This window comes from Talpa occidentalis, unplaced genomic scaffold, assembly GCF_014898055.3.
Source record: "Talpa occidentalis isolate TD23 unplaced genomic scaffold, MPIMG_talOcc4v2.1 talOcc4.12, whole genome shotgun sequence".
NCBI lineage: Eukaryota > Metazoa > Chordata > Mammalia > Eulipotyphla > Talpidae > Talpa > Talpa occidentalis.
The window spans coordinates 39,992,132-40,001,560 of record NW_023601212.1 but is presented as its reverse complement, the minus strand read 5'-3'; positions in this window follow the sequence as shown (position 1 = coordinate 40,001,560).

Genomic DNA, 9,429 nt, shown 5'->3' with positions numbered 1-9,429 from the left:
CTTGTCCTATGTCTTATTCCTCCCCTTCTGCGAATGGAGCCCCTAACTGCAGTTAGGAAAAGGGGCGTCATTTTGATCAGTAACTGCTTCCTGCTGAAAGTGGGCGATGAGGGGAAACAGTCAGGGCTCCACTGCAGGGCGATGATCTAAGGGACCTCGAAAGGACAGTGGAGGCTTCATAGTTCGATGGTCTCCAGGCGAGAAATGACCTCGATGAAGGCATTGAGGATGTAAGGCCCAAGCAAGAGAAAAACAAAAACAAAAGATTTCAGTTTAAGAGTAAGGAGGTCACAAATTTTTTTTTTTTTTTTTTAACTTTAGCCATTAACAGGTCTAGGGCTTTAGGGTTTTATACATACTTAATGTTACTGCAGTTATTAAAATGAGGCCCTCTAAATGTTAGTGCATAAAATGTTAAGTTTAAACAGAATAAGGTAATTCTCCAAGATGAAGACTCAGGACATCAAAACTTTGATTATTATTGCACCTATTTTTACAGAAAAATGGAAATTTTACATGATAATTTTTTTTTTAAATGTGAACAGACAAGTTGCAAAATCACAGACTCACCGGTACCAATTAAAATCTGCAATGAACAGTTCCTTTGAATTGATGCTCAACATCAATGCACAATGAGACCTGGCCAACCATGATCATGCAAACAAAAATTTTTTACAATTATATTTTTATGTTTTATAAAACGGTCTTAAAGAAATACTTTCATAAACATGTCTGGTGCAACTTTGTCAATGACAAAGAAACACAATGTTATTTTTTTATTTTATTTAACCACTGAGAATGTACAAACAAGTAGCCTCGTAGTGAGCAAGGTAGCAGTGCTGTAAAGTGTCTTGGCTCAGTCTGGCCATCTTTACTAGTGAGGGAGACAATCGACCAGTAGGTCAATCCAAAGAATTGGAGTAAGGCAGAGCAAGTGGCCCCTTATTTACCAAAAAGATGATCTTTTTGTCTGCCACTTTTAGGGTCACCCGAGGCTTATTCATATAAACAGTAAACAGGGGAGCTTGTCTCACCTCTGGGCTTCTTCAGAGGTCTTCTCCTGCACTGGATTCTTCATCAGAGGCAGTTGACCGTCAAGCCTGTCCTCCCATCCTGGCCCGTGGTTTGGGCTGGCCCCCTCCCTCTCTGGAGAGTGGGACAGTCCCCCTTTTCAGAGCCTTGTATGATGGCACTGAAGGCATGGCCCTGGGGACAGTTTTTTGCAGCTGAGGTATCCTGGTTGCTGGCAGTGGATGCAAGCTGGCAGCCCATTGAGAGGTTGAGGTCCCGAATGCCCTAGGGCGCATGGGGCCTTGGGTGAGTCTGAGGTGGCAGAATACTGTGATGGCAACTGCCATCTACTGGGCCCTTTTTTTTTTGCCTCTCTCCCTTTTTTTTTTTTTTTTTTTTTTTTTTTTTAGTAAGTTCCCTCCATATTACTGTAGGCCTTGAAGGCTATGTCTAATAAAAGTGTTAAAAGGATTTTAGGCCCTTGATTTAGTCTCCGGAGCCTGCACCTGATGTCAGAACAAGGATGGCTAAAAGATATATATTTTAATTACACATTTTTATACGTTTTATACAATTTTTATAAAATAGAGACTAGAGACCACTTGGATATTAAGTGACACCAAAACAGTGAATAATATTTTCCAATTTTGAATAATTAAACATTATATTTTTTTTATATAGTGTCTACATATAATACTGGAGAGAAAAATACAGGAAACACAAAAGTTATCATGCTGCCTCTTTTGTGAAGAAGCTAACTAGTTTTTTACCATTTTTGTCATTAACTATAAAACAGGTGTTTGATATAAATTATTTTACTTTACCTTGTTTACCTGTCCTGTGTCTAAAATGCTATTATTTTTTACATACACACTTTTGCATATAACACCTTTTTGCCAGGGGCACATGGGATAAAATAGTTGGTTTTTTTTAACCAAGCAATGAATAGGCAATTGCCAAAATCCAGCAATGCATTACCAAAAAGGCAAAGGATTTCATAAAATACAAAACTGAAATTTTTAGATTTACTTAAGAAGCTAAAATTTTTATACTAATTTTTAACCAGAGTCCAGACTATTAAAAACAATTATAACATTATACAGTTTATAGAGTCAAGGCCAAAATACAGAGATATAGGACTCCTGGGAAAAGAAGTTAAAACACGCACAACAGTATAAGGTACTACCTTCACTTTACTTGTATTTAGAATTATTACATTTTAGTTTTTAATCTCTGCATGTAAGACACCATAATAGCTGTTTATTATTTCTTTAGAATGCACAACTTAGACACATTTTTAATTAAAAAAATTTTTTTTTTAGTTGAGATGACATTAAACTTTAGTCTCCTTATAATAAGGAACAAAATGTAAACCTGAAAGTTCAGTAAATGGTTAGCAAATTTTTATTATTAAACTTAGCAAAACCTTAGTTTAGTTTTAGTTTTTCCTTAGAACTGGAATTTTAAGTCAACTTCACAGTTGCCACTGTAACAATTTTATATACCAAGTCTTTTTCCTTAGGCAAGCACTAGATATGTTACAGGGCAGGGAGAGGGGCAGCCCAGACCCCCAAACCTGCCTGTTCTATATAGGTTCTGCCATCAGCTGCATCAACACAAAACATACAAGACTTTAATGGGAAGGAACTTTAATACAATTAGGAGACAATACAGGAAAGGCAAATAATTTAGTTTCTAAATTAAGCACCCAAAGTGGGTAAAATTCTGTCCCCTCGTGGGTAAAACTCCGTCCAAATGGGATTGGCCCAAGCCAGGACCCAAAGCCTGCCACAAGTTTAAGGCCTCTTCCAGTGAGGACCCACAGGAAAGGGTTAGAAACAACCAGACAAGCTCGGAAGGAAAAGAGCAAAATTAAAATCAATATAAAAGTTGCCATTGTCTCCTCCCCACGGGTCTCACCCACATCTGTGTTACCTAGTCCACAACCAAAAGGCAAGCGCAGTTTTTTCATGTGTCTCTAGGCTCCATGGGCCTCCTCCAGGTCTCCTTTTGGATTTTTTTTTTTTTAATTCTGCTTTCTTCCTCCCTTTCTTGGGTTGGGCAGGGAACCTGGAATTTCCCCCTTTCCTGGGGACCACCCTGTTACAGATAGATTGACAAAAGCAAGAAAGAAAAGGAAAAAAAATAGACAGCTAATACTATATACATTTTTTTCAGTAACTTGTCCATATGGCTTTAGATGTTACCTTGAATTTTGCAAAGAAGTCTAGTCCTTTACTGGGAGAATATATTGTTTTTTTCCAAGGGGAAAAGACAAGTAGATCAGTCTTCCTGGAACAAGATCTTATCAAGAGAAGTTTAGATAAAAGCCTAGAAGTAAGTTTGTTTGTTAGCATAGGCCAGGTTAATTATTATTTTTTTCGTACAGCACAAGTAAACATATTTAAACAAAGCAAAGCACCAATTTTTTTTAACACTTAAACCTTAAGGCATGTATGCTTTAAACCATTAAATTTTGAATTAGCTTTTGTTTACTACAATTTTAGATCGCAATTTCAAAATTTAGGATTTTTTTTTTTTTTATAGGCGCCATTTACAATTAATTCTTCGGAGGCAAAAATCAAGAACAAAGAGATCTCTTAATTTTTATTTGAATTTTTTTTTTTTTGCCACATGCACTAATTTTAAGAAACAGTTATTTTTACTAATATTTGCAAAAACACTGAGAAACTACAATTTAGTAAACTTCAGTTTTTTTTTTTTTTTTTTTTTTTTTAAGGTGGACAAAGGGACAGACTAATTTTCCCACAGCTGGAAGGCAGCAGAGATATACCAGTGATCTCAACACTGGAGAAAATGTCCAGGCAGCTGCTTGTTGAGATCAGAGGCAGCGTTTCTTACCAGCCAGCTGTGGTGACTTTTTAGTCCCCAGTATTTTACTTTTTGCCTTGACTGTGTCCAAAGACAGTGGAGTAGGCATTGCCTGACCCATGGTTACGAACACACAAACGCAACAAAGACAACAAACACCAGGAACAAAACAAAATTAGTTTGTTTTTTTTTTTTTTGAACTTTCCCCAAAAGGGGGACCTGCCCCAGTGCTGCCCCACAAGGGGTACGGATAACCAATTAGAGGTCCCTGGGTAGAGACAAACACCAAAGTTTTAAGAATAACAAACACACTAAACGAACCAAAAAACAAATTTTTCAAATGGGCCCCATACAAATGCTACCCCAGTGCTGCCCCACAGGGGATAGCCATTCAGGTGGTCCGGGGACGTCTCCCCTGGTCCACGCCAAGACACCTACCAGCGCATCCACTTAAGCGTCTGGCTACCAAAATTACAGGTTTGCAAACAATTCCACAGGTACTGAGCACAAAAAATACAAATACAGGTACTCAGTACTTCTACAGGTTTGCAAACAATTCTACAGGTACTGAGCACAAAAAATACAAATACAGGTACTCAATACTACAGGTCTGCAGACTCAAACTTCACCACTCACCTGCGCGCTTTAATGGCTCCCTTCAGCCGTTTGGTGGTTGGGGTCTGTGCTAGCCGATCCCGGACGAGCCCCCAAATGTTGTGCCCAAGATCAGCAGACTCGGCGAGCATAGCCTCCAAGAATCCAAAGACAGCTGATGCAAACGCAAAAGGGAGTTTATTACGGGCTCGAGATCGGGCCCTCGACACGCACCGATGCAACGGCAGAGGTCGAGAGCCCCGAACAGAGGAAGCAGGGGTATCTTATTGGGTCGCGAGTGACGCGAACTTTGCAAGAAGCTGGCAATTACTCATTGGCTACTACAAAGGCATTTTGGCGCGCGCGGTTAGTTTCAAACTGATTGGACAGTTAGAGATGCTGTCCCATTTATGGATAGGACTGCCCTCATTGGTGGCTGGGGTGGTCTGCTTTTTCGTCACCAAGTGGAGTGAGGGTTGTGACTTGCTGAAACTATCTCCGGAATGCGGCTGGACAAGGACTAACATAGCAAGGTGGAGGATATACAAAATGGCGAAACCTCGGCTAAGCTTGGTTCCACAACGACCAAAAGACAAGCACAGTTTCTTCACGTGTCTCTAGGCTCCATGAGCCTCCTCCAGGTCTCCTGGCTCCATCCTGCTTCCTACCTCAGTCTCTTCTGCAGCTTCTTCTTCTCCCCCTGCTCAGCTCCACCCTCCCTTGGGTGGGGCAGGGAACCTCCCCCTTTCCTGGGGACCACCCTGTTGCACTATATGGAGTATTTCAACAAAGCCAGCTAAAAATTGCTGTTAGTTATTTTCTGCCCTGTGATTTTATGCAAAAATGGGGAAAATGGTTTAAAAGTAGATTTAGTTTGCAAACTTTTGCTATGCTGTTAAAAGTTTGGGATCAAGGTTGAAAAAAATTTGTGTTTTACATCAGTTGAACCATTTTAACATTTTTTTTTATACATTCGTTGTCTTGTTTTAGCCAATGCAGGGAACCTGGAACTTACCCCTTTCCTAGGGACCACCCTGTTACAAAAGGGAGGGAAAGTTTATTGCGCCCCGGGCGGACCTCACAGACCCAAGGTGGGGGTCAGTGGAGTAGCACACGTTGTTAGGGGGAAGCAGGGTTTTATAGGGTGAGGAGAGGTCAGGTGGGTAGTTGGGCTCCTACGGCGGGAAAAGTTTATAGGGTGCGAAAAGGTTCGTGGAGCAGGTATGTTAGGGGGAAATGATGTCCTGAGTTAATCCCATACAGGCTTTGTGGACTCCACCCCCACTCCAGACTAAAGCCATCAAGACATTGGGAAAGACAGATCCCATCACCACCAAAGGGAAGGTGGCTGGGACCTGAGGGTGGAGTTGGGCAGCCAGGTTGGATATAAAAACCAAACACGTGGGCCTTGGGGTCTCTCTGGCTCGCGATCGCTCGCCTCCTGGCTTCACCGCTCCTGGCTGGCGGTGAACTCTGAGAGCGCCATTTTGGGATTCCTGATCGGCGGATCAGGTAGGACTCATTTAAAACTCTGTCTCCCACTTTTCTCCCAGAGCTGTACATTTCCTCATTTCCCCTTCCCTTGTAAATAAACCTTTTTTTATTAACCTTTCACATGTGCCTGCAGTAGAGCATTGATAAGTCCTTTTAAGCGCACAGATGAGGACCCACAGTCAGGCACCCAGTTTTGTATCGGGGTTGCTCTACAACAGATAGAGTTTCTTTGTCTGAGACCAGACTGGTAGGGGGAGGGGGGAGGCTCATTGTCTGAGTCCTCCAGGCAGGTATCCGCATTCCTGCCCCCCAGGTGGGCTTCCGGGTAGGCTTTTGCATTGTGGCCTGCTGCATGGACCTTTCACATCAGGCTTTCCATATGATAGCAAGATGTGCTTTTTCTATTGACAGAGCCCCTACTCCAGGGAAAGGGCATGTGGTGTTAGTGGGACATGCTCAAGGACATATCTCACTGATGTGGGGTGTACCAAACCTATAATCCTCTTGTTAGGGGGAAAAGGATGTCCTAAAGCTAATTCCATACAGGCTTTGTGGACTCCACCCCCACCCCAGGCCAAAGCCAAAGACACTGGGAACTCCAAATCCCATCACCACCAAAGGGAAGGTGGCTGGGACCTGAGGATGGGGTTAAGCAGCCAAGTGAGTATAAAGACAGACACGTGGGCTTTGGGGGGGGGGCCCCCATTTTGGCTCTCCGCCAGCTAGCAGCGTCTGGCCAGCTCTGAGAGTGACTTTGGGTTTCCAGGTCGGCGGATCAGGTAGGACACATTAAAGACTTTATTTCCCTATTTTCTCCTTGAGCTGTACATTTCCCTTATTTCCTTTTCCCTTGTAAATAAACCTTTTATTAACCTTTTGTGTGTGCCTGTAGTGGAGTATTAATAAGTCCCTTTTAAGCTCGCGAGTGAGGACCCACAGCCAGGCAATCCGTTCAATCGGGGCTGCTCTATAACACTCTGGCCCTCAGATAGGCCCTGCTGGGGCCTCAGCATTGGGGAAGACAACCTGGAGAGGGCTGACATATTGACTTCACCCACCTCCAAAAAGTGGGGGGACATACCATGTTCCTGGTGTTACAGGGTAACCCCGATATAAAACAGGTTGCCTGGCTGTGGGTACTCACCCGCGCGCTTACAAGGGACTTATTAATACTCCACTACAGGCATACACAAAAGGTTAATAAAAGGTTTATTTACAAGGGAAAGGGAATTAAGGAAATGTACAACTCAGGGAGAAAATAGGGAAATAAAGTTTTTAATGCGTCCTACCCGATCCGCCGACCTGGAAACCCAAAGGCATTCTCAGAGCTGGCCGGCAGCTTTGAGCTGGCGGTGAGCCAACATGGGGGAATCCCCTCCAAAGCCCACGTGTCTGGCTTTATACCAAACCTGGCTGCTTAACCCCACCCTCAGGTCCCAGCCACCTTCACTTTGGTGGTGATGGGATTTGGAGTTCCCAGTGTCTTTGGCTTTGGCCTGGGGTGGGGGTGGAGTCCACAAAGCCTGTATGGAATTAACTTTAGGACATCCTTTTCCCCCTAACATGTGCACCTCTTGGATTCCAGATCTGAGCAAGATGCTTCCGGGGTTAAGATCCCAGCTGCTGCCGCTACTGGAACCCATACTTTTCTTCTTCCTCCTCCTTGCTTCTTTTGTCTCCCATAGGCCCCAAGCTATTAAGCTGCATATGGCCCTGCTCCCTGCCTCTCCAGCACCCTCCATCTATCAGGGCCCCTACTCCAACCTGAATGACCCTACTCAGCAGGAAGTAGCTAGAAAGATTTCGATGCCCCCCTGGGGGGGCATAAATAAGGAGGGGAGAGTGGGGGCTAGTGGTAAAGACTGATAGCCACAGAACTGGCAGGCATGAGCTGGCAGCCACAGGAGAGGTCTGGGGAAAGAACAGTACCTGTAGTGACTTCACACTTCTGGGTGACAAAAGGAAGCAATGAAGCAAAGTAGTGAGTTATAGGGCAAACAGAGCTCCTAGGGTCAGAACAGAATAAGAACAGCCTCAGAGGAATAAGGAAGGCTCCAGAGATAAGGGTAACAAACTTCACAGAGGACTAATCAAATGCCCCAGGACTAGGGGCAACAGGACATTCCGAAAAAGGATGACAAAGAAATAGGATTCTCAGATAAGGGCTGGAACAGAAGAGACTGAATTCTGGGCACAGAGACTAAATTTAAGGCAGAGTTAGTGAGACCACCGAGAACTAGCCAATCACAAAGCGACTTGTGGAGCTTTAGAATAATTAGAGAGGGCCTCCCCTGTGGCGCAGCAGTTGAGCGCTGGGTTGCGAAGCTGCCCGCAGCCTCTGCAGCAACGGATCAATCCCCGGCTGCTCCCCGGCCACCAGAGGAGGGTCCCGCATGGCGTGCAGACCTCTCCTGCCGCCCATTGCTCCCCTCAGCAGTGTACTTCGGTCCTTCTGCCTGTTCTGCTCCCTGCTCTGGCTCTGGTGAATTCTCTCACCCTCCCGCGCTTCTGACTGTACCCAGTGTTTGCATAAATAAATAAATAAATAAATCCTTAAAAAGAAAAAAAAGAATAATTAGGGAAAAAATGTCTATATTCCCTGGTGCATCACTCCACTGAGTCCCAGTCACTGGCCCACCACAGGTCAACAGATCCCAGGCTGCAGGGTGAGCGCTGAGTCCCAGTCACTAGCCCACCATGGGATGGTGTCTCACAAAGCCACAGCTGAACTTCGTAGATGCTTAGGCAAGCAAAGGAGAAGAGGCAGATTTGTTTAGAGAAAGGAAAAGTTTATTGAGGAGAAAAAGAACAAAATAAATTGGGACTCTCAGCCATGGAACCAGGCCAGGGAGGGGCAAGGAAGCCGAAGTGGAGTTGTGTCTCCGGGAATACAGACCTTCTTTCCCTAGTTATTCTAAAGCCCACCAGTCTTTTTGTGATTGGTTAGTTCTAGATAGTCTCACTCACTGCCCTAATGTCTCTGTGCCCAGAACTAAATCTCTGTGCCCCAGCCCTTATCTTTCTTCTTTATTGTCCTCAATTTGGAATGCTCGGTTGAGTTGACCGTAGTCCTGGGGTGTTTGATTAGTCCCTGTTGGAATTTGTTGTCCTTATCTTTGGAGTCTTCCTTAACTCTCTTGAAGTCCCTGCACTGTCCTTGGGGCTGCCCAATTATCCCTAACTTGCCCTAGGATTCAGTAGAGAAGTGGAAAAGTACCCCAAAGTAGAAAAAAACCCTGAGGGAGCTTTAAGAACAGTAGAGTGCCCAAAGAACCTATAAAAAGGGAACCTATACCCCTCAATAATGGGTTTCTCCCTTAGACCCCCTTCTGCTGTCGGGTGTCTTTCTTAGCAATAAACATGAGGGGTCAGTGATTATTTCTCAATTGCTGGAACACATGAACCCAGCTGATTGGCAACAATCTAAAATCAGGAAGCTGCAACTTCCAGGTCCTTCCACCTCTTTCCTTCCAAGCCGCTCCTCCGCAGCCCCACAGC